At 40.5% G+C, this 24,365-nt stretch overlaps 1 protein-coding gene across 1 annotated transcript in view; it reads left to right on the plus strand.

Moving 5' to 3' along the window:
• LOC145241550 (uncharacterized) overlaps nt 1–24,365 on the plus strand; it is a 96,199-nt gene that overhangs the window by 24,239 nt on the left and 47,595 nt on the right. Inside the window, exon 2 of the mRNA XM_080104617.1 lies at nt 9,908–10,102. The gene's annotated coding sequence lies outside the window, so the exon portion shown is untranslated. The remainder of the gene's footprint in view (nt 1–9,907; nt 10,103–24,365) is intronic.

Raw genomic sequence — 24,365 nt, forward strand, 5'->3', positions numbered from 1 at the left:
TGTTTCGTTAAACGTTCTTTGTACACTCGAACAAAACGTTCGAACACTAACCCACCAAATAGAAAAAAACGGATCGCAGACGAAACAAGCAAGAATCATCCGTGCTGTTCAACACACACACACACACACACACACACACACACACACACACACACACACACACACACACACATATGTATGTGCTTTCCGCTTATCTCGGCATTGTTTCCAGTCGTCCTGAACCTCCATCATTTGCTACTGGTATTCAACAATGCCGAGCCGACCCAGGAGAGGTGTGGTTGGGGTTTGCGCAACCCTTGACACAAAAAATTCACGCGCAGGCGCCCTTACAGTAGGTATCTATAGTCTGTCAAGACTGATGGGAGCCACACACACACACACACACACACACACACACACACACACACACACACACACACACACACACACACAGACACGCGAACACACGCACACACACATAAACACACACATACACACACACACAAATATATCTATATATCTATAAAAGTAAAAGTGTCTGCCTGTGTGTGTGTATCTGTGTGTCTGAATGTATGTGTGTGTACATTTCCATACGCAATAACTCTGTCGATTTTAAGTCTACAGACTCGAAATTTGATATACAGGTACTGAGATTTTGGCAAAATCTTTGTGATCGGTTTTCGGCCAGAAATTTGGCGATTAGGGAGTCAAAGTTCAACGATTTGACCTTTGAGAACTCTACCAAACTCCTCCGACAATTTTGGGTCTAAACAATTTTAGATATAGGTTCCTTGGACATGGACCTAACTTAATAAATTGATCTGAGCCCAAAACAATAAATTTTAAGGGTCATAATAGGGGTCAAAGTTAAAAACAATTGACCGCTTTTTTTCTTTTTGCTCAACATACACCTCCAAACCCCCGGGCAATGCCGGGCACCCATGCTAGTATATCTATAAAAGTGAATGTGTCTGTCTATCTGTCTGTATATGTATCTGTCTGTGTGTCTGTGTGTGTACATTTCCCTACGCAATAACTCTGTCAGTATTAAGTCTACCGACTCAAAATTTGATATACAGGGTACTAAGATTTGGGAAAATCGATGTGATCGCTTTCCGGCCAGAAAATTGGCGATTAAGTGGTTAAACTTCAACGATTTGGCAGTTGAGAACTCTACCAAACTCCTCCGACAATTTTGGGTGTACACACTTGAAATTTTAGATATAGGTTCCTTAGACATGGATCTAACTTAATAACTTGATTAGAGCCCAAAACAATAAATTGTAAGGGGTCATAATAGGGGTCAAAATTAAAAAAATTAACCGCTTTTTTTGCTCAACATACGCTAGTATATATATATATATATATATATATATATATATATATATATATATATATATATATATAAACATATATATATATATATATATATATATAAACATATATATATATATAAATATATAAAAAAGTGAACGTGTCTGGGTGTCTGTGTGTCTGTCTGTGTGTCTGTCTATGTACATTTTCCTACACAATAACTCTGTAAATTTTTAGTCTACAAACTCGAAATTTGATATACAGGGTACTGAGATCTGAAAAATCCATGTGATCGGTTTTTAGCCAGAAATTTGGCTGTTAAGGGGTCAAAGTTCAACGATTTGACCTTTGATAACTCTACCAACCTCCTCCGACTATTTTGGGTCTAAACACTTGAAATTTTAGATATAGGGTCCTTGGACATGGATCTAACTTAATAACTGGATTTGAGCCCAAAACAACAAATGTTAAGGGGTCATCATAGGGGTCAAAGTTAAAAAAAGAATTGACCGCTTTTCTGTTTTTTTTTTTTTGTTCAACATACACCTCCAAACACCCGGGCAACGTCGGGCTGAAATGCTAGTATATATATATATATATATATATATATATATATATATATATATATATATATATATATATATATATACTCACTCATTTTGCGACCAAATTCAAACAATTTTTACATTTCATAGGTAACCTTCGCAGCTATATTTTGAAAAAAAAAATTTCAATTTTCGTTCTGTAAAACAGAAGTTGTAATAAAATTACTGCGTTAAAAAGTTCCCAGAATCTCTAAGGAACGGAGAGACGTTATTTTTTTTATTGGTTGTTGGTTAATATAGCAACCAAGTGGAATCGTTATAGCAAACAAAAATCGGCTGGGAACGACGAAGATGATGACGTAACAGGATATATAAAAAATCTGTCGCTAATAATTCACCGCTGTCTCGATCTGTCGCTCAACTGTACTGTCGCTAATAATTCACAGGTTAGAAGTGAAATAGAGGGAAAAATTTTTATTTCAAAGCAAAGCCTGGAAAAATCTTGGATTACATGAAATCCTTCACGACTGAGACAATTTTTATTTTTGTACCTTTTCTCCACGTTAAAAAACGACCCTGGTGTCTAACTCTGTCCCGTGGGGAGGCATAGTAAATAGGTACATGAAAGAGGAAAAGACAAGATATTCTAATAAAAATATAATAAATGTTTTAACTTAAAATATTGCAGTGTTAAATTGAATTAAGGAAAATTCTTAATGCTACAATACATATAAAGTTATAAATTTATGATACTTTTACGAGAATATCTTGTCCTTTTCTTTTTCAGTTTTAAAAACTAGTCCTTTTACTTTTCTATGTTAAAATCTTTACCATATTACTTTTCATGCTCGCATTTTTCTATGTAATATATGTATGTCTATCTATCTATCTATCTATCTATCTATCTATCTCTATATGCACACACACACACACACACACACACACACACACACACACACACACACACACACACGTATATGTAAGTATCGCATACAAGAACAAATAAATAAAATCTACATAAAATGCGATACATCTAGCAATCGCGCGAGATAGCCAAGAGATAGAGGTTTAGACTTCTAACCATGGAGTCCCGATTCCTACTCTCGCTAGATTCAGGCACTTCGAGTTTGTTAAAGATCGCAAAGATCAAATCTTTTGAATTTTGACCCCTTGGCATCCATATTTTCGGCCCAAAATACGTGAGAAATTAATAAATGTTTAGTAACTTTTTCCTTTTATTATTCTTAAAGAGTAAAACTTTTTTTTTATTCATGAAAAGAGTTAAGCCAACGTAAATAAATAAATGTTTGTACACGTAACAAATTAATAATAAATGGTTTAGTTACTTTTTTTTATTATTATTTATGAAAAGAGTTAAGCCAACGTAAATAATGTTTGTCAAAGTGCGAAAGGCAACGTAATAAATAAATAAAAAAAATGCTACGTGCGCATGCGTTAACCTTGACTAAAGGGTGGAACTAAGGGAACGACCATTAAATAATTCTGCGGGTCGCCATGGAACTCAACGCCCAATGAGGACCAAAAGTTTTCATGATATGAAGAAATTACTTTTTTGAAAAGTGGGTGATCACCTTTCCATGTAAATTTAACTTAAAATGAGAAATCACTTTCTGGCCACCTGAGTGAGGGACATTTATTTTCGTGTTTATTGACTAAAAGTTTTTTTTTGACAAGGCAGTTTGGTACTTGGCATGTAAAATAAATTTGTCTAATTCTTAATTTCTTATGTTATTGAAAAAAAAAATAGCATCCCGGAATTTTGATAAAATTTTCCATTAAGGCCCGTCTCACGTTCGTATATAACAAAATACTTTTTTGGGTGGGCGTTTGAGTTCCATGGCGACCAGCAAATTTATCTGCTCATGTGAGAAATTATTAATAAATGTTTAGTGACTTTTTCCTTTTATTATTCTTAAAGAAGAGTTAAGCCTACGTAAATAAATAAATATATAAATAAATGACAAATTATCAATAAATGGTTTAGTTACTTTTTTATTATTTACAAGCGGGGGGGGGGTATCCGGCGTTGCCCGGGTGTTTGGAGGTGTGTGTGGTTTTGAGTAAATCAAAACTCGGGGGGGGGGGTTAAAATAAAAAAAAGTGTTGGTAGTAAGTATGAGGATCGAACTCGAACCCTTGAAGCGAAGTTGGAAATTAAAGTGTGAAAAAAAAAGACGCCCGAACTTAACCACTGAGCCACCCGCGAAATACTAACGAAAACACGTTTGAATTTATTTAATTATTTAGAATTGGCAGGTGCACGTTTTAATGACTTAATGAGGTCAACTTTGACTGCGGGGTAGTATTTCATTTACTGCGGGAATGCTTTTTTTATTTTTGTTTTCCCAAGTAGGGGCAGCTCCCATAAAAAGGGGATTGTCCAAATTGAATAGCAATTGTCTGATATAAGGAAAATATTTCCACATTGATCAAATCTGATTGCTTTCGCAACCGGAAAAATACCGCCAGAATTAGTGTCGAAAAAGCCTAATCCACACGCGGTGAGCGAAAAATGTTGAATATTTATCTTTTCGAAATCGAGCAAATTAAATAGACAGGCGACCTCCGTTGTTAACTCGTAGATAGTATGATTTATATGTAATATAAAAGTTTTAAGAAGTTGTGAGCCGACCGACCGCTTCTCGGAAAAAAAAACAGCCTTTCTCGGACATACACAAAAAGCGAACATACATACACACATTTTCGCTTTTATAAATATATAGATAAAAAGAGTTAAGCCAACGTAAATAATGTTTGTAAAAAGGCGAAAGGCAACGTAAGTAAATAAATAAAAAAATGTTACGTGCACATGCGTTAGCTTTGACTGAGGGGGGACTAAGGGAACGATCATTAAATAATTTTGCGGGTCGCCATGGAACTCAACGCCCAAGGAGTACCAAAAAGTTTTCATGATATGAAGAAATTACTTTTTCGAAAAGTGGTTGATCACTTTTCCATGTAAATTTAACTTAAAATGAGCACCTACTTTCTGGCCATCTGAGGAAGGGGCATTTATTTTCGTGTTTATTGGCTTAAAGGTTTTTTGACAAGACAGTTTGGTACGCGTGTGCATATTTAACAGCCTTCGTTTATGCTCGCGCGTACTGTAAACAAAGGCTACGTCTGTGAAATGGGAAAGAATCCCAGAGTTCAGGGGTTATTACCATCCAAAAGAAATCAAACAAAAAACTTTTAGCTAAGAAACACGCAGAAAAAAAAATAGCATCCATTTTTTTCTATCGAATTCATTTGCTGTTTTTATTGAAAACTATTTCCCCCCGGAATTTTTGATAAAATTTTCCATTAAGGGCCGTGCGTCTCACGTTCATATATAATAATTTTTTTTTTGTAGATTTCGGTGTGCTAAAAACGAATCTGCAAACCGTTTCCGTCACAAAAAAAAAAATAGTTTTATGATATGAAGAAATTACTTTTTCGAAAAGTGGGCGATCACTTTTCTATGTAAACTTAACTTAAAATGAGCATCCACTTTCTAGCCACTTTTCCCCATGTTTATTGGCTAAACAGCTTTCGTTTATGCTCGCGCATAGCGGAAACAAAGGCTACGGCTGTGAAATGGAAAATAGTCCCAGAGTTCAGGGGTTATTACCATGCAAAAGAAATCAAACAAAAAACTTTTTAGTCAAGAAACACACAGAAAAATGCCCCTCTTTTAGGTGGCCAGAAAGTGGGTGCTCATTCTAAGTTAAATTTACATTGAAAATTGATCACACACTTTTCGAAAAAGTAATTTCTTCATATCATGAAAACTTTCTTTTTGCGACGGAAACGGTTTGCAGATTCGGTTTTAGCACACCGAAATCTACAATAAAATATTTCGTTATATACGAACGTGAAACAGGCGTTAAAGTAAAATAATACCGAATTTTTTGGGGACAGATTTGCCATTTAGTTGTACAAATATCCTCAAACCAGGTAATCACTAAAAAGGACTCTTAAAAGTATTCACCTGTCGAGCAAAAGTTTAAAACCATCGATTATATGCCAGCCTACGTCACAGTAACATATATTGAGTGAGTTCCTAACAGTATTTTGTATAGTGTTTTAGTTTAAACTCATTCCCAAAATTTCCCCAAACTTAACTTTTTAATCTAGCGTGAATCTATATACATAAACGTGCACATATGTGACATAACATTTTTTCCCTCTTACAAATGTGCTCGTATATTGTGAATCATTGAATGTCGTGTCAGGCCACTTTTTGATTTGCAGATTAGACCATAAATATGGCAACCTAACATTGCCGGATATGGTGTAATAGTCTTCTCATATGACTGTCGATCCTGTTTTTTTTTATAATGATTTAGAAAATCAGCTTTTGACAAAAGGTACCTGTCTCAATGCACTTCAGTTCCTGTTGTAATTTCTCTGACGTTTTAGTTTGGCCCATTTTCTTAAAACACGCGTTAAGACAGCAAGATTAAGCCAATGCCGCTTGTAAAAAAAAAAAAAAAAAAAAAAAAAAATTTAACATCTTTCTCTGATAGTTTTTATCCACAGTAATCGACCTTTCAATTGTGTTTCACAGTTAATTACATGCATCTCAACTATTTTTAAGTTGTTTCTCAGAGAATCATTAAACGTCTTTCTATATACATGTTTATATATATATATATATATATATATATATATATATATATATATAAGAAGTATGTACATATATTTACACAGTGGCGTCAAAAAGAAAGTCCTCACTTGTCAGTTTTTCAAAAACTGCAAATTTGAACTAAATTTAATGCGAGTGTTTAAACAACCTATACCACATTTGATTTGCGTTTTATTTCTCTATAATTTTACCTGTTCATATTTGACTTTTAATTGAAGTATCCTAGTGTTCACGTCAATTTAAAAAACTTCAAATCGGAAAGGCAAAAAGAAACTCCACAGCAACAAATGAGCTTAAAATCAGCTTTAAATGGCCACCTTTTAGGCAACAAAGCATCTCTAATCGAAATTGTTGTTCGAGGTTATACAACGTAAGATTTAGTCCGTATGCTTTGACCTTAGCTTATCGTCAGGAGTTCATTAATCTCTACCTTTCTGGTTTATCCAATCGAGAAATCGGCCGCAGATAAAAATGTGATGAGAAAACGGTACGAATGATTGTGCAAAAGCACCAAAACACCGGCAGTGTTCATGGACCCCCTAAATCTGGTCGTCCTAGATTTACTTCTTAGAGGGAAGACAATGCTATCAAGATCTGCAGCCTCAGACAGATTTGAAAACGCTCTCCAAATCCAACAACAGTGCAATCTTGTCAAAAAGTGCTATAGTTAAGAATAGATTGAAGGAATTAAATTTGTGAGATTGTGTTGCAAGACACAAGCCAATGATTTCTGTAAAGAGCAGAAAGCGCCGCCTGGACTGCAATGAAGATCGTGACTCTTCGTATTTGTCGAAAGTGATTTTTAGCGACGAAAGCATGTTCAATAGGTTAGGCAGTGATAGTAGGTAGTACGTATGTTGAAAGAAGGACGAAGAATTTAATCCAAGCTGCACAGTTTCAACACTGCAAGGTGGTTGGGGTTCAGTTTTGGTGTGAGGCATTATTAATGCTAATGGTCCAGAGCCTATAGTTCGCTTGCTAGGTCGAATTAATTCGACCAAGTACATTAATATGTTGACTGAGAATTTTCTACCCTACTTTGGTCGGAATTTGGATGATAATCCCATCTTCATGCAGGATAATGCTCCCATTCGCAAAGCTGACAATGTCAAGAAATTCCTTAAAGAGCATGATATTCCGTGTTTGAATTGGCCTGCACAACCTCCAGTCTTCAATCCTATCAAAAACGTATGTCATTACATCAAGCAACAGCTACGCAATGATAAAATTTCAAATTTGGAAGAACTTTGGACAAAAATTAAAGAGAAGTGCGATATCCTTTGATCGGAATAATATTGCAGACTAATTCAAGAAATGCCCAAAAGAGTGCACGTTGTCAAATTGCAGAAGACTATGACACTAAATATTAAATAATTCATTGTGTTCTTGTTGTATTTGTATTGCATTAACATTCTAAAGTTACATTTAAATAATAATTTTCCACTGTGCGGAGTTTCTTTTTGCCTCCTCGATTTGAAGTTATTTTTTTTAAATTGCCGTAAGCATTAGTATATTCGATTAAAAGTCAAATATGAGCACGTAAAATTACATTAAATTATAAAGGAATAAAAGGCGAATCGAATGAGGTATAGGTTGTTTAAACAGTTACATTCAGTTTAGCTTAAATTTGTATCTTTCGAAAAGCTGAAAAGTTCGGACTTTCTTTTTGGCGCCACCATATATATGTATATATATATATATATATATATATATATATATATATATATATATATATCACACACACACACACACACACACACACAGAGTCTTCTCATGTCTTTGTCGCATTTTTACTGACTTACTCAACAAATAAATTCCTTAAAAAAAATTAGAAAAACATTATTTTGAACAAAATTACATAGTTCAAATAACCGACATACACCTTGTAACTTGTTCATTTGTAACTATGTTGCAAACGAAACCATCTTGTAATAATTTATCATTTTGAAATGTAATGAACAACCATTATATTAGACTATATATATATATATATATATATATAAATATATATATATATATATATATATACATATATATATATATAACTACTTCATTTATTCATATAAATTTAATATACGAAAGTATAGACTTATGCGTAAACTTTAAGTATTTACTTCAAAAGTGCTCAATATGTAGGTAGAGCTAGTTAGTAATTTATAAAATATATATGGCGATTAAGCTACACTGAATATTCTGCGTTTCATCCAACTATAGGATTCTTCAGGCTTATGCGCGAATTCTGTGGTTGCTTCTTATTTTTATATATGTTGAGGATTTCTAGTTGGCCAATCAGCTTTCTAGTATCCACCGCGCCCCTTCCTATCAGCCAATGGGCATGCATTTTATCAAACAAAGGATCTGTTTTAGAACTAAGTTAGTGGTTTTAGGTAGACGTTCTCCTTTTTTTATGCATATAAATATACCTATGTGTACACACATACAGGATGGACCCCTGAGAGACACCGGCATTAATACTGTGAGCTTCTGATTTTTGCCCCTCAACTACTACTCTTATGAACCTATCAGAAAGAAATGATTTAATAATTGAGAGGACATTTCCAGCTATACCATAGCTAGAGATCTTATGAAGTAAACCTTTATGCTATACCCTATCAAAGGCCTTAGATATGTCAAGAGCAATTGCCCTAGAAAGGTTGCCTCCGTCGAGAGATTTGCTAATCCTATGAGATATAACTGTAAGCACATCTGCTGTAGATCTAGCAGAATGGAAAGCATATTGAGTGTCACTAAGAAGGTTATTTTTGTTGAGATGGTTGATTACTTCTGTATTTTAACACAGATTCCAGCAACTTACTCATGACGCACAGGAGACTTATTGGCCTGTACTGAGAGGGGGATGAGCGATCACCTGAATTCTTAAATACAGGGCATACTGATGAAATTTTCCAGGGAGATGGGAAACTATTCTCCTTAAGACAACGTTTAAACAGTTTTGTAAGTATGGGCGCTATTTCAGGTTGAAGTTTTTTGAGTACTATAATTGGAATATCGTCAGGGCCAGTTGCTTTACTGGAATCAAGGTATTACTGTATTACCTAACTTTATAAATACAGATGTGTGTGTGAAAGAGAGAGAGAGAGAGAGAGAGAGAGAGAGAGAGAGAGAAAGAGAGAGAGAGAGAGAGAGAAGCAGTGAGAGAGGAAGAATGAAGGAAGGGGGGAAAGGCCTGGAAAATACGAATAAAAAGCGAAAGATTAAAAGAAGAAAAATAAAAACTAGGAAATGACAGGAAAAAGATTCCCTCTCACGAGACGATAGGAAAAATGCTTGAATGATTTATCTTAATCTACTCGACAGAAAAAGAAGGATCATCTTTCCTGGTCGCGCCGTAACCGCAATTGTCCTTGACAAAACAAAACTTTGTTCAAATCCTTTTCCTTTCTTTTTCTCCTTTTCACAGCCGAAACAATTTTCTGTCGTCGCGTTGGATTTAATACTCTGTTCTACAACATTCCTCTTGTTGAGTCGACGTCACCTTTGGTTGGTTGGAAACACATGATACAAAGAAAATCTCGCAGACAAGTATCGTTTTGAATCAAATACAACACCACAACTTTAACAACACTGATTATTGTAATAACAACGGTCTATTAACGTAAGTACAAATGGTTTGGTGATTTTCCAGACATTGCAAAAAAAAAAAAAAAAAAAAAAAAAAAATGAATAAATAAATACACAACAAATAAATGTTATCAAAGGCAAGATAAGTTATTTTTCTATCTACTCAGATAAGTTTTGTGTTTTAACTTATTTTAAATTGTATATTTTACTTAAAAAAATGAAGCCTTTGAGTTAAAATACACTCCCGCAAACAAAACCAAACAAACAAAAGAAAAAGAAAAAAGAAAACAACAAAATTATGGTCTCAATCGATTTTAGCCTCGATAATTGCCCCCAAATAAAAAATTAAACAAAATACTTTTAGAACATTATATTTTTACGCGAGTAGTAACATTTATTGGATGTATCTGGATTTTCTTTAATTTTCGATTTTCAGCGATTAGCGAGGCTTGAATTTTGTTTTCCGTATAAACTCGGCAGGTTTTATATTACCATTATTTTTTAAGTGGAAAACACTTTAAAATAAGTTAAAACACACTTAAAAAAATTATCCAGTAAGGTAGAAGAGTAACTTATCTTGCCTTTGGTAACATTTATCTATTTAGTATTTATTTTTTCATCTTTTCTTTTTTTGCTTTGTTAGGTATTCTGAAAAAAAAAAAAAAAAAAGCCCCGGATTCTTCAATATTAATTTTTTTTTTATGTTTTTGAATTTTTGAGATGAGAATCATTAATTCATTTGGATTATTCGAACGACTTGAGTGTTATTTTCACAACATTTCGGCCAATGTAACCTCTTCAGGTGTATCTTAAAAATCTTCCTGCCGAACTCGGTATCTCTAACGGAATTCTTTTATTAATCCACAGAGGTAACATGCTCTCGTCCTGTCAACCATGGCGCAACGGATAAAGTACTAAGTACAAATTCAGTTCTAAGTGACATTCTTGTTCAGCCATAACCAGCTAGAAGTCTATAGTAAATCGTAAGTGTATTCTGAGTATTGCTCGCACTGAGGATTGAATCTTCAACCTCCAGAAGAGTGTCGTTTACAACTGAATTTTACCAAGTACTTTATCTGTTACGCTGGGGATCCACAAGATCGGAGATTACGAGGTGCATTCAATAAGTTTTCAGACATTTTTCGTATAGCCACTTTTATTGATAGTGCACATATTAAACTCTAGTCCCCTTCGAAGTAATCTTCTCCGGCTGCAATACATTTGTTGTTCCGTTCCAACAACTTCTGGACGGCCCCATGGAACTCTTCTTGTGTGAGCGTGTCAGTGACCCTCGTCACAGCCTCTTTCATGTCAATTGTCTCATAACGACAGCCTCTAAGGTTTTCCTTGAACTTAGAGAATAACCAAAAATCACAGGGGGCTATAGGGAGAGTGAGGAACTGTCTTGATGCCCATCTTGGTTAAATAATCTGTGACAAGGATGAAGTTGTGAACTGGTGCATTGTCCTAGTGGAAATGACATTGAACCAATTTGAAGAATGCTGAGACAAACTTAACGCAAATCTTCTGCATCTTCAGTTTTTCGCGAATAATTGTGTGTACAGTTCCCACACTGACATCAAACTGTGCACTTATTGGTTCTATAGACATCCGAGGACCCTTATCTATGAAATTCTTTATTTGGCCAATCAACCTGGTGTTTTTTATTTCCTTCTTCCTCACACACCTCTCATCATCCCTCACAGACTCATTGAATCTCTTATGTTACTAAAAAAAAACTGATGCTCGATTCGTGCAAGATGGTCCCAAAGCAGTCTGAAGGATTCCATATGTTTCTATGTTTTTTTTTTCAAGTTTAAAACAGAATTTTATTGCATATCGTTTTTCTAAAATGTTCCCTCGTCCAGATTGCATTTTTACAATTCACCAGCTGTGACAATCAGGCTTTAGTAGTGTGTATTCCAATTCCTACTGTAGCCGTTCCTTTCAACCTAGGATCATAAAAATTAGTCAGTCATTTCATAAGATGTATAGCAATAACATACTGAATTTTCAAGTGCCTATGACAATTTTAAATGTCTGTACAAAAAATGTCGTATTTACTCCCTTCAATATTTGAGAGCTGTTTCTGTTGAAAGTTATTTTGTGAAAGTTTAAGAATCTCTCCTCTTAAATAAAGTGTGGAAAAACCAACACAAATTATAATAAACCCACTTTTGCAAATTGCCAAACGTCTTATCTCTATAGATATAAAATGAACTCATCTTTCCCCCCTATGATTTTTACCTTAATAGGATTAAAAATCAAGACATTTCATGCGAATGTAATATGCACAAACTGCAGCACAATATCTGAGGTGTGTTATAGGCATATTACCTCTCCACTTCCTCGATAATCGTAGATTCCTATATTTTTCTGCTGAGAGTTAACTGCCACAATCGGTTAAAATCAATGGAAGTAGTAAAATCCTTTTTCTCTAATTAATTCCTCCTTCCTCCGCCACCACTTACACCGTTTCCGGGATCGTTCACAAGGGACAGTTACGAAGGAACACCGGTTTGTGTTTTCTTTACTTTGTTGTTGCTTAAAAAACTGAAATGGAATTTTAACGTTCCTTTTCGTTCTATTCTTTTAACTGGGTGAAACGCACCATGGACTTAACCGAATCGAAGGGTTATTTATGCCATTTTTTCCGCTTTATTTCGTTTTGTAGTTGCTTAAAAAACTGGAATAGAATTTTAACGCTCCTTTTCGTTCTATGCTTTCTACTGGGTGAAACGCACCATGGACTTAACCAAATTAAAGGGTTATTTATGCCATTTTTTCCGCTTTTCGCTGTGTTTGTTTCTTTTCGTTTTTCCAAACAGGTTCATCATTTTTTCCCTTATTTTTGTTTTTTGTTTTTCCGATTTCTTTTTTTTTTTTAAGAAGTTTTACGTTTGATCGCTGTTTTTTTTATTTGTTTTCCGATTTTTAAAAGAAATTTACCATCTTTTTTTTTTTTTAAATATTAAAACAGAGTTATTACTTCGCTTATTCTTTATTTTACCCCCATCCCCTCCTTACACACACACACACACACACACACACACACACACACACACACACACACACACACACACACACACACACACACACCTCCAAACACCCGGGCAACGCCAGGTACCCCTGCTAGTTCAGAATATTTCCATTAAGATTGCTATATATTTTATGTAATTCAGATGAAGAGATTATTTAATTTAAAATAGTTTTAGTCTGTTGGCGAATTGCAGCGTCTGCTGTGACTGTTCTAAGCCTATCTTAAACCGACAGGCTCTGTTGTGGGTGCTGCTATTCTTCATATTTACTTGCCTCCCCACGAGAGTAGAGCTAGACAATGTGGTCGTTTTTTAATGTGGAGAAAATCCAGCTCCCCAAAAAGGGGCATTCTGGGTAGGAACGAAAATTGTCTCAGTCATGAAGAATTTCTCTTCAACTGACCGAGGTAGAACAGATACTACACTGTGATCTTGTTTATATATTTTATTGAGAAAGAAAAAATTGAACATAAAAAACGTACAAAAAATTCAATTCAACAAAATTAGGCACAAGGCCCTACAAGAAATTGGGAGGGGGAGGGTACAGGGTCTTTTTGACTATGTAACAGATGAGACTTTGAAGTCTTACTCTTGACTGGCAACATTTACCAAAATACCTCAATCACTCTGTGGATCCTAATCTAATAACCCCAGCGTTCAATGTAAAATTTAACTATGTACAATTTGTATATTCATTTCTGTATGTTGTGTGTGCATTTTTTTTTTTTTTTTTTTTTTTTTTGTGTGTGTGTGTGTGTGTATGTGTGAGAAAATAAAGTTCGATTTCATTAGAAAGAGTTCTTGAATTAATTGGCATAAAATGTTCGTGGAGTGGGAAAAAACTAATGAAAATGTTCATTTCAAAAATAAGGAAAAAACTACTAATGTGTTGTTAGTAAGACCCCCCTGTACTATTCTATGTGGCTAGATCCCCCACTGTTTTCCGGGGAACCGAAAACAAGCAGAGCATCCCTAATGGGGTTTGGGGAAGTCGCCTTAATGGAGGTGGGAGAAAATAAAGCAACGGATGGAGGGGGTAGGAAGGTGACCTCTGAGTAGGGGGATGACCGGGGGCATCAGAAAATAAAGATGAGGAGCAGGGGGGTTGGGCAGACTCAGAGGTTCTCTAATACCAAAAAATAAAATCAGGAACAGGATCTCATTTGTACCACCAGTCAAGAGTTACTTTACTGAACTTATAATGCTAACCTAGGCGGGATGGGTTCCGTAGGACCCAGCACCGCCCATGCCATGCCTAAGGAGGGAACACGTATTGAAACTTGGCTCCTCGACGGATGCACAAACTAGTGCTGTGCACCCACCTCTTGTCAAATTCCACTCTAGGCAACCTCTCCCAATCGCATCTGATCTTTACTTTAAGCAAATGTTTAAAGTAAACGATCAGATCCCGATCAGGAACAGATGTCCCTTCGTGGACCAACTTGAGGCGCGTGATCCAAATGGTCATGCGCGCTACTGCTAGGATCGCCAGGAAAACCAAACTTTCCTCCCTGGGGAACGGCGGCTCCATGTTGTACACAAAAGTTCCTACGTCGAGATCGAGCAGACACTCGGCATCGATGCGAGCTGTTACCCCCTCGACGTACCTTAATAGGGGCTGTATCCGGCTGCAACTAAAAAACGCGTGCTCGATTGTTTCGGGCTCGCGTTCGTCACAGCACGGACAGAAGCGGCTGGTATGTTCTTTATACCGGAAAAGTACGTCGAAGAGGGGCAGCGCATTTCGGACCAGTCGCCAAGTCAGGGAGAATTCCGAGTTATTCAGAATCTCCCGTCCCGGCGCCCAACACCATTGAGAACGGACAACCTCCATCGACCATCCCATCTGCCTACAAAGTGGATCCTTCGCGGTCCCCTCCACTAAATCCCGATACAGTTTCTTCCTTGGCTGATCGAGGACATTGGTCCCCGGCAAAGCTCTAAGAGCGGTTCGGCATTCGGAGAAGAACTTGGACTCCCCCTTCGGTCTACGACGACCTTCTACCGAAGGGTTGGGTTTGAGATTGGGAAACGAGTTCTCAACCACAGGGACCCAAGGAGCATCTCCTTCAAGCGAACGACCCAGGAAAGCCAATCTCTCGGCGTTTCTATGACACAAGAGACTGGGCTGACCCAGGCCTCCCTCGCTCGGATTTTGAACACAGACCTCTCTGCAGACCGTTTGTCTGTACTTCCTCTCCCTGCAGAACGACTAACCCGCTTACAAGGGCGCCTCGATTCACTTTTGTGGAACGAGGGTAAGCTAATACTTATATAATAAGCTTACCCTCGTTCCACAAAAGTGAATCGAGGCGCCCTTGTAAGCGGGTTAGTCGTTCTGCAGGGAGAGGAAGTACAGACAAACGGTAAAGGATGAGCGGAAAGACGTATGTAGCACACGCCTCCGCCCGACCCTTCAAGGACAATTTCCTTCCAATCCAAGTCTTTACTGACGATTTGACCTTAGACTGTACTTCCGACCAATTCTTTTCCAGCTGAAGTCCCGGTCCAAACCAGACACCGAGAATGCGGACCGGTCCATCGGTCCAGCTGAAAATACCTGGAAGCGAGTTTACCCCGGTCCAGGCCCCCAACCGCAGGCCAACAGACTTGCTACGGTTGAAGATGGCCCCTGTTACTTCTTCGTATCGAGCGAGCGCCTCGACCACCGCTTGAACGTCCGTGAGGCAAGACACGAACACGGTGACGTCATCGGCGAACGCGGAAACCCTGGCTCGTGTGCCTCCAGGGAGAGCTATTCCATGCAGGACTGGTGTAGCCGCCTCGTCCCTTAACTTGCGAAGGAGGGGTTCCAACGCCAGGACGTACAACAGAGGCGACAGCGGACAACCCTGTCGCACCGACCGAGAGACAGCGAATGACTCCGACAGCTTACCGTTGATCTGCACCGCTACCGTCGGCCTGTCATACAGAACAAAGATCCACTTGCGGAAGTCCGGATTAAATCCGGCGGCCTCTAGCACAGATCCTAGGAACCGATGGTCGACCCTATCGAATGCCTTGGACTGATCCAAACTGATCAGCGCGGCTTCGGCGTCGTCTTCTGTCCCCTCTATGATCGAGCGTATCAAGTGCAAATTGTCTTGAATCGATCTCCCCTTCACAGCATAAGTCTGGTCCGGTTCGATCAAGTCAGTGATGACAACCTGCAAGCGATTCGCAAGAATCTTTGCCAAAATCTTTAACTCTGTGTTTAGCAGAGTCAAGGGCCTAAAATCATCAAAGTTTTCCCTCCCACCATGCCGTTGACCTTTCCTCAGCAATGTGATCACACCCTTGGTCACCTGTCCAGGGATGGAACCCTGGGCAAACCAATGGTTGAACATATCCTTCAGAATAGGGACCAACATGGGCGACAGCCTCAAGTAAAACTCGTAGGGTAAACCATCAAGCCCCGGGGATTTGTTATAGCCGACCTGCTTCAACGCAGTAATGACCTCATGTTCAGTAATAAGACCATCACAGCTAGCCGCCCGAGCCGCCGTGAGGCGGGGCGAGTCAGCCAAATAGCTGCCAAACTCATCAACCCTGAGTCCGGGTAGTTGGGTGAAGTGCACCGATAGATGCTCCCGAAACCCCTCGCAGATCTCCCGAGTCGATACTAAGGGGTGTCCTTCCAGGTTATGTACTTTACGAATGTACCCATCCGAACCGCGCCTTAAAGCAGCCTTACACTCAACAGCGTCAACATTCACAGCCTCGTTAGAAACTTTCTTTAACCTAGCCCTAACTACTTGACCTTCATACCGCTTGCTAGCCAAGCGGTTGAGATCTTGTTTAGCTAGTGCTAACTCTAGGGGGTCCCCCCCTCCACCGCCTGGGTCAGCTTATCCTCTAAACGCTTCTTTGCCTTAGCCTTATCTATTGCGAGGCGTTGGCTATACTGGACAGAGAAGCGCCTAATTTTGGCCTTGAGACTAACCCACCACTTACTCCCTGTAACCGCCCCCACTAAAGCCCGCTGAATTAGCTCAGTGACCTTCAACCGGTAGTCCTCCAGCTCCAACAAGGTGCTGTTGAACTTCCAGTATCCGGCCAGTTTAGGCCTAGCACTTAAGCTCAAACGGGCCATAACAAGTTTATGGTCCGAGTGTCCTAGCAAGTGGAACGTGGGGCAAGATAGGAAGTCTACATCACCTCTTCTAACTAACATCCGATCCAAGTAAGTGCTTGGATGGGAAGGCACTACAGGATGCCACGTCCACATCTCCCGCCCCGGATGATCCAGACGAAATCTGTCGACGAGATCGCACGAGGCCATCAGGTCAGACAGACTGCTGTCACACCACGCCGACCCGCTAGTCCCCCCGACCTTATCTATTTTGGGATCAAGGATTGCATTCCAATCCCCCATTAAAACTAACCGTTCCGGATCCACTAAGAAGCCCTCCAACCATCGCAAAAAGGTTGCCCTCTCTACAGCAGCATTGGGAGCATAAACAGCAACAATCCGAAAAACACTACAATTAACAGCAACATCAACAACAAGCGCCCGCCCGTCCTCGCCTGCGTGAACAACATTCACCGACGCTGACAGGGTGCGACTCACTAGCAAGGAGATTCCACGACTATAGGTATTGCCATATGCTGAGTAGACATCGTAATCGTTTACCAGCACCTGACAATCCCCGTCACAAACAAAGTGGGTCTCCTGGATAGCGGCAATATCTACCTTGAGGGACACCAAGTCTCTCACAACGCGCGAGGCTTTGCTTCGACACCTGATGCCCCTCACATTCAATGTAGCCAAGTTCAAAGACATGATCACTTACCTCAAGCACTGTCACAGACGGGTCTGAAATCCTGGGCAGTGAGGACATGGCAGGCCTGGCCAAGGCTGCCGGTAAGTAAATCCGATGAAGGTGATCCATCCTTGGCCACGCCCCCCACGTCCAGGGGGAAGGTTAGTTTGAGTGCCCTGTATAGCGATGGGTGTACATACATGGGGATTCTACCCTCACATTTAAAGAAAATGTTGGTCAGTGAAGGATGGTCCCTATCCACCAGCTGGTGGCCTGGGATCGCATTCTTCGCTGCCTTAATCATTGCCCACATTCCTCCAGTCCTAGCGTCCTTGTTGACCCTAACGAAAGTGGTCAACAAGGGAGCGTCCTTGAATTTAGTGGGGTCTGTTACTAGGTCTCCACCGACTTTTTCAAAGTTTTTAAGTTTATTGTACCGGACCTTCTGTTGTCCTTTAAGGTCCGGAGCCGGTTGGAGAGGGTCTGTTTCACAAATCCTGCTTCCTGGCAGGAAGGGGAGCTTTTTGGTCCGTTCAGTGCGGACTTTGGGAGTGGGGGAGGGGATCTCTTTTGGTTGATGGGGAGGCTGAGTGCTTGGGGAGGGGGTAGCCTGCTCGTTTTCTTCTTTTTGGCTCCTGTCACGGGATGAGGGGCGGGAAGAGTTTCTTGGGGCCTTTATAGGAGAGGGGGAAGGTTGTTCGGGTTGCTGGGGTGTTGGGATCACAGGGGGCTCATCCTGTGTTGTTGTTGCAAGGGAGTCCTTCTCAGTCTCAGTGGGGGTAGGAGGGTTTGCGCGTGTCTTGCGGCTTTTCCTCCTCCTGGCCCTCCTGATCTCTATTGCGCTCAGGGCCATAGAGACTGTTGTTGTCTCTTCCTCTGCCTCTGACGCGGCCTCCTCCTCAGATTCTGGTAGTTTCCTCTTGTTTGAGGAGGAGGGTGTCTGTGTGTCCATTTTCTCCGTCTCGCTCTTCGGTTGTTCTTGGTCTTTGGTGACTGTCTGCAAGGATGGTTGTTTGTTGATCTTGCCTTTCTTTACGACCGTCACCCAGCCTGTCGGTGCCTCTGGAGGATTTGCGGCCGGCGCGGGAGCAGCGGCTTGATTTGTTGTCACGCTTGTTCCCGCCGCTTTTGTGGGCTTCTTCCCTCCATTCCTCTTTGGACAGTCCTTCGCCATATGCCCTTGTTGTGTGCACAGCCAGCAATGAGGCCTCCTCCCTTCCACTATAAGGGAGAGTGTCCACTCTCCGAACTTGAGTGTGGCTGGGATGGCGTAGAATCCAGCCTTGTCCAGGACCATCTATACTTTGTAGTCCCCGGTCATGATGTTTCTTAATCCGCGGACCGGGGTGACTTCCTCTACGTCTCCATACTGGCTTAGGATAGCCCCCAGTTGTTTGGCCTCCATATAGCAGGGGACGTTTAGAGCAGAAACATTTGCTCTCCTCTTGTTCATATAGATGGGTTGGAGCTTTATGTTCCTGCTCTGATGGCAGGTCCTGGACAGCCTGACTGCGTCTTCGGAGGTGGGGAGCAGAACATCCCACTGTGCGTAACTCCTTCTACAGATGTAGTTGGCGGGAATGTTCTGCTCCAGCAACACGTTCATCATGGTGTTCTTCTTGACGCCCGTCAGACCCCTTGTCTTGGTGTCTGAAGTTATCAGCGAGAGCACTCTTTTCTCCAGAACTTCCACTTGACCCGGGAGGGGTTGGATGTTGTTCCCCTGGGTATACTCCTTGTAAGTGGAGTCGAAGAGTGCTCTGTAGTCTTCGGGCGTCAACTTCCCTTGCTGCTCTTTGGGGCCCCATGCCGGTCCTCCATCCTGGTGGGTGTCAGCTGGACTCGGGTTGGGGGGCGTAGCTGGTGTTGTGGGGCTCTCCATTGTTATGGGCATTTTTGGTTTCGGAACGGGGCCGTTACCAGGCAAAGTAGGCCATTGTGTCTTTGGCGTTGTTTCGTCCTGGCTTGGTTTGCTCTCCGGGCCGCTCCCCTTTCTTATTTTCTTCCTTTGCTGGGTGGCTGTCCCCTTGGGGGATGGAGGTGTCTCCCCTTCTGGTGCCGTGTTCCCAGCTGGAGCCTTGGTGGGTACTGTCAAGGGTATCTCTCCTTCCAGCTTGCTTTTGTTACCACTGGCCGGAGAGTCACCCCTTTTCCGTATTTGGTCCTCTTGGGGAGTGTTGGGGGGCCAATCACTGTCTTCCCCGCCGAATAGTGAGCAGATGGAGGCTATTACGTCTTCATCCAGCGCCTCGGTTTGGTCCGCGGTGCTGTTTTCCTCCTTTTCTGTTGGGGAGTCGCCCTTTGGGGGAGCGGGGGATGGGTTCCCCGGTCTTCCTCCCTTGGTTCTGCCGTCCTGGGGTGCAGCTGGTTGGCTGGGTTCTGCACTTTCCCCAGCTAGTGACTTAACGGCAGCTTTTTCCGCTGGGTTGCCCTCGTGGGGAGCGGTTGCAGGTGCTTTTTGGGGGGTCGTCGCGGGCTGCGGCCCTACCCTCCCGCTTTCTTCCAAGGTCGCCGCACGCCGGGGCCCTACCTTGTTTCCTGGCGCCGTCTCGCCGGGAGATGCATCAGCTCCCTCACATAGGGAGTCGTTCGCAGTTAAGATGCTGCGCATTTGGGGTGACGTACCCCTCCTGCCTGGCATCGTGGCGGTTGCACTGGCCGCTGGCGCGGACCAAAGTGTAGTGAGGGAAAAGAAAACCCAGGGGAATGGAGGGGGAGGAGGGGGAGGAGCGGACTTTGAAGAAATTAGAGTTTTTGACTTCCCCTCACGGGGATGTCGGGTTAGCAGCTCAGATCCCCCCGCGAGGGGGGAGAGCAGAGAAGAAAGACGCAGTGGGTGCTAGCGGGTCAGAGTACCGCGTCGCAATTAAGAGAGAGAGGGGATAGGCATCCCTGCCCACAGAGGGGAGCAGAAACGAAGCACCCGCCCTACCCCACGTCACCCTACCCACTAACTTACCCCAACGGAAGCGAGAAAGAGAACCCTGTCTGCTCGATCCACTGGGAGAGCAGCGAAGATAGACAAAGTTTGGGCCTGGCAGGTCAGAGTGCTGCTCAGGCAATTAAGTGTGGAGAAATTAGACCATCCCCTGTCTCTAGAGGGAAGAGACCGGAACGAAGAAGAAAAAAAAAAACGCATGCAAAAAACAACAAAAGCAGGTCTCAACTACCAGCTAGTGGTGTTGGTCCCGAGATTCCAGTCTCCCAAAAAAGGGGATCGGTTTCCGGGTCCAAGCTCCCACAAATGTGGAGTCGGTCCTTTAGGTCCTGACTCCCCAAAGGAGGGGGTCGGTCCTTGCTAACGAAGGTTAGTATGAAAACACCTTAACCTAGCCCGAAAGCCCGGTGGCGGAAAGTTTCGTAACTGAGAGAACAGATGCTACACTGTGATCTTGGCCCGAAGGCCAAGAAAGTTACTGTTGTTGGTGATGTTGCTGTTGTTATTGTTGATAATGAGCATCATCTCTGATGGTTTTCTTGGTATTCGTTTCTTCGATATCTTTCTATTAAGAATTCTTTCTAGAAGGATATTTGGTACTTACTGAATGGAACACAATATAGGCTCAGTTGCAGGTGTTGTTATTGTTCTGTTGTTGTTGTTGGTGGTACTGTTGTCGTATAACAATACGCGGACACATGTGAAATGACGTCATCAGTAAAGAAAAAGACTATACAAAGGAGAAAGGCTTGCGCAGTCACGGAAGACGCTGAAATTCGTCAACGGACTAATCTGCGGTGCAGAACGCCTTTGTCTTCTGAAACAGGGAGATGTCAACGTGAGGCAGATATATAAATGTTAACATTGTTTTACTGTTCCTGACTAAATTAAGGTTAATGCATACAGGTTTGTGACTCGCCTCGGCATTCTTTCTTGTCACGCACGATTAAAAATAATGACAAAGCTGCTGAATAACACAATATCACGTAGTTTGAACCTTCTAGATATTAAATTTTCTCATAATCTCTCTCTCACTCTCTCTCTCATCTCTCTCTCTCTCATCTCTCTCTCTCTATATGTATATATATATCAGTTTATATATATATATATATATATATATATATATATATATATATATATATATATATATATATATATATATATATGAGGCAAAACGGCCCCGAGCGTTTTTGTACGCCCAAAAAAAGGCTTTTTTCGCGGTAGTTCTCGACAAGGTTTGGAGAACTTTCCTTATACTCCCTAGATTGTAATATCTCTGATTTGCGATCGACTTTTAAAAAATTTCACCGTCCCGTCGTATAAAAGCGAAACTGATCGAAGCAAATGCATCTGCCTGGCCTTATGGCCGGGACGTTTTGAAGGCAATCAGCTTTGATCAATGTGGAGGAAACTCTCTATATCAGACAATTGCTAGTCATCGTGGGGAAACAAATAAATAAAATGGCAGAAAGCCAAATGTTAATTTCTGCGCCTGCGCGAACCCATTCACTTTACTATCCATTTCTGCAAGTCAACTTTTTGATTGACATCGCTAAATTTGAACGCTTTTCACTTTCTAACGCGTCATGGCCTAGTGGTAAGATATCAGGTTTTCTTTCACTTTCTTTTCCGCCTTCGCGCCACGAGTTCGAGACTGTTTGCCTACTACCACTTTTATTTTCACACACCTACAAACACCCGGGCAACGCCGGGCACCCCCGCTATTCTAATATAAATCTCACCTGTCTGTTTTAATGCATGTGTATATGCATGTATGCCTAAAACTTTTGTCAAAGAAGTCGGATTTTCATGAGATCGATATCGTTTTGAAGCGTGACTCTTCAAACGACAAATATCGAAAAATTGGCTAAAAACATTCACTCTCAACTGGCTACTTTTCTACATGGAGGAGTCGCTTTTTTTTTTTCGCTGATATTTTCGAAAGTCATCTGCTCTTTTCTCGCGTCGGTTAGATTCCGGAAGAAGTTTTATTATACTTTCTAGATCGTAATATCTCAGATTCGCAAACGGACACGGTTTCTTTCTTTTTTTTTTTGATCGAGTTCCAGTGTTTGTTTGTCTTTTTGTATAAATAAAGCGAAACTAGTCGAACGCAAACACCTGGTCTTCCGGCCGGGTAATATCTATTCTGTAATTAGTCCTTGGCCTATGTAGGGAAACCCTTCATACTGAGACAATTACTTTTTAAGTCAATTGGGCCCTGGTCAATGTGGGAGCAACCCTTCACATCAATACAATTGCTATTTATTTGGACACTGCCAGAGTGCCACCTTTTTTGTGGATCTGTTTTTTCCCCCACATTAAAAACGACCTTCGTGGTAGGTTTAAAAGCAATGCCATTTCTGTAAGTCATCTTTTTGATTGTCTACATTTAATTTGAACGCTTTAAACTTCCGGCCGCGTCATGGAGTAGCAGTAAGACGTCAGATTTTCTTTCACTTTCTTCGCGTCACGAGTTCGAGCCTATCTGCCTACTACCACTTTTTTTTTTCTCAACACACACCTCCAAACATCCGGGGAACGCCGGGTAGCCAGGCTAGTAATAAAGAAATAGTTTCTTCTTAGAGTGATAATGTGACGTCACACTGATTCGTTAAATTTTTACCAATTTGTATCCGTTTCTGAATTTTTGAGATGCGTATTAGTTATTCATATTATTTGGATTCTTCGGAATACTGTTCTCATCTTGAGTGCCATTTTCACAACGTTTCGCCCGATTTAACCTCCGTAAGAACCAATAGCGCAGTGGTCAGAGTATTTGGAAAAATCGATTGTAAAAGTGATATTCTGAAGATTGAAGGTTCAATCCTCACTGTGGGTGACCTAAAAATACAAATGCGAATTACTTAGGACCTCTATCCAGTCATGGCTGACAGAACGAGTGCATACTACTCCGTGAAGTAAATAAAGAATTCCATTCGAAATTCCGACCAAATTCCCGAGTTCAACAAAAACATTCCTGAGTTCAACAAGATACACTTGAAGAAGGCCGGGAGTTACATCGACCGAAACATTGTGAGAATGGTACCCATGATGAGAACAGTAGTCTAAAGAATCCAAATAACATGAACTCGTGGAATCTGTGGAAATTTCACTGCGGACTCTTTCATATGTAATATATTGATGTTGGCATTCTGTGAATGTTTGGCGTAAATGGGGACACTCTGTTATTATTGTAGCTCTTTTGTTAAAACTGAAAAAGTATTTATCTAAGCTAGCATCGACGCCCGACGTAACCCGGTCGTAAAATACGCTTAAATATATTTTAATTCTTGAGGATTTTGCATGCATTATTAGAGAATCAATTTTCTATCGATTCTTATATATTATAAAGTTGTGATTTCAACAATAGAAAAAAATTTCTATTTGACATGGGTGTATCAGCTTGAACCGAAACCAAAACTTATGAAGAATATATATATATATATATATATATATATATATATATATATATTTATATATATATATATATATATTTATATATATATATTTATATATATATATTTATATATATATATTTATATATATATATATTTA

Source organism: Euprymna scolopes, chromosome 20, assembly GCF_053919585.1.
Source record: "Euprymna scolopes isolate OS-2025 chromosome 20, ASM5391958v1, whole genome shotgun sequence".
Classification (NCBI taxonomy): domain Eukaryota; kingdom Metazoa; phylum Mollusca; class Cephalopoda; order Sepiida; family Sepiolidae; genus Euprymna; species Euprymna scolopes.